At 41.9% G+C, this 1882-nt stretch overlaps 1 non-coding gene across 1 annotated transcript; it reads left to right on the forward strand.

Moving 5' to 3' along the window:
* The first annotated feature begins 1161 nt into the window (after positions 1–1161).
* LOC115896583 lies at positions 1162–1268 on the forward strand. Its single transcript, XR_004056503.1, has one exon. It is a non-coding gene; the product is annotated as a U6 spliceosomal RNA (small nuclear RNA).
* The last annotated feature ends 614 nt before the right edge of the window (positions 1269–1882 follow it).

Consider the following 1882-nt stretch of genomic DNA (forward strand, 5'->3'; position numbering starts at 1 on the left):
ACTCCTTCTCTTTTTGAAGTGAGATCACAGGGCAAGCCCCTGCTCCCAAAATTGGAGAGACAGGCAAATATAGAGAATCCCATCTTTCTAGAGCAGAAACATCTGTGAGATTCAGTGCTAGGTTAGGAAAATATAAACTGTAATTGATGAAGTGCTGGAGGCTCAGTGTAGACAATTATGAGAGTTAAAAATTCCAGGGGACCCAGTCATGGGGAGGCCCTCACACATGTGTAGGTGTTACCTCCAGGAGCTCTACCAGGTGCTCACAGTGAATATCTGAGAAATATTCCTTCCCACCTCAGGCAAGGAGAGTGCAACACTGAACATTTTGAAATATGCTGGGCCAGAAACCAGAAATCAACATGAGATTTGAAGAAGACAAACATCTGAACCATATAATTCTGCCTCTATCTCCTAAAAATCTTATGTCTTTCTCACATTGTAAAATATAATTATCCTGCGCCAATAGTCTTTAAAAAGCCTTAACTCATTCCAGCATCAAGGACAAAGTTCTAAGTCTCATCTGAGACTCATCTCTTTCCACTTATGAGCCTGTAAAATTAAACCAAATTATTTACTTTCAAGATACAATGGAGGTATAGGCATTGGGTAGACATTCCAATTCCAAAAGGGAGAAGTCAGCAAAAAGAAAGAGGCTACAGTTTCCAAGTTTCCATGCAAGTCTGAAATACAGTAGGTAGTCATTATATCGCAGAGCTCCAAAATAATCTCCTTTTACTCCATGTGCCACATCCAGAGTACACTGGTACAAAGCGCGGACTTTCAAGGCCTTGGATGACTCTGCCCCTGTGGCACTGCAGGGAGCAGCCCCTGTGACTGCTTTTACAAGTTGGAGTTGAGCAGCTCTGTCTTTTCCAGGCTCAGAATACAAGCTCTTCGTGGATCTACCATTATAGTTTCTGGAAGGTGGCAGCCCTATTCCAATGGCTGCAATAGGTAGTGCCCTGGTGTGGACTGTATGTGAGGGCTCCACATCCACATTCCCCTCCTCACTGCACTAGTAGAGCTTCTCTGCAGAGGCTCTGCCCCTACAGCAATGTTTTGCATCCTCCAAAATCTAGGGGGAAGTTGCCAAGTCTCCTTCCTTTTTGCACTCTGCATGCCTGTGGGCTTAATGACATGTAGAAATTACCAAGTCTTGTGCTTGCTTCGGCAGCACATATACAAAAATTGCAATGATACAGAGAAGATTAGCATGGCCCCTGCGCAAGGATGACACACAAATTCGTGAAGCATTCCATATTTTTAAATCATCAAAGATCAAAAGAGACAAAGAAGGCCATTACATAATGGTAAAGGGATCAATTCATCAGGAAGAGCTAACTACCCTAAATATATGTGCACCCAATACAGGAGCACCCAGATTCATAAAGCAAGACCTGAGAGATTTACAAAGAGACTTAGACTCCTATACAATAATAAAGGAAGACTTTAACACCCCACTGTCAACATTAGACAGGTCTACGAGACAGAATGTTAATAAGGATATCCAGGAATTGAACTCAACTCTGCACCGAGTGGACCTAATAGACATCTACAGAACTCTCCACCCCAAATCAACAGAATATACATTCTTCTCAGCACCACATCGCACTTATTCCAAAATTGACCACATAATTGGAAGTAAAGCACTCCTCAGCAAATGTAAAAGAACAGAAATTATAACAAACTGTCTCTCAGACCACAGTGCAATCAAACTAGAACTCAGGACTAAGAAACTCAATCAAAACCACTCAACTACATGGAAACTGAACAACCTGCTCCTGAATGACTACTGGGTACATAATGAAATGAAGGCAGAAATAAAGATGTTCTTTGAAGCCAAGGAGAACAAAGATACAACATATCAGAATCTCTGGGA

Source organism: Rhinopithecus roxellana, chromosome 3 (assembly GCF_007565055.1).
Source record: "Rhinopithecus roxellana isolate Shanxi Qingling chromosome 3, ASM756505v1, whole genome shotgun sequence".
Classification (NCBI taxonomy): domain Eukaryota; kingdom Metazoa; phylum Chordata; class Mammalia; order Primates; family Cercopithecidae; genus Rhinopithecus; species Rhinopithecus roxellana.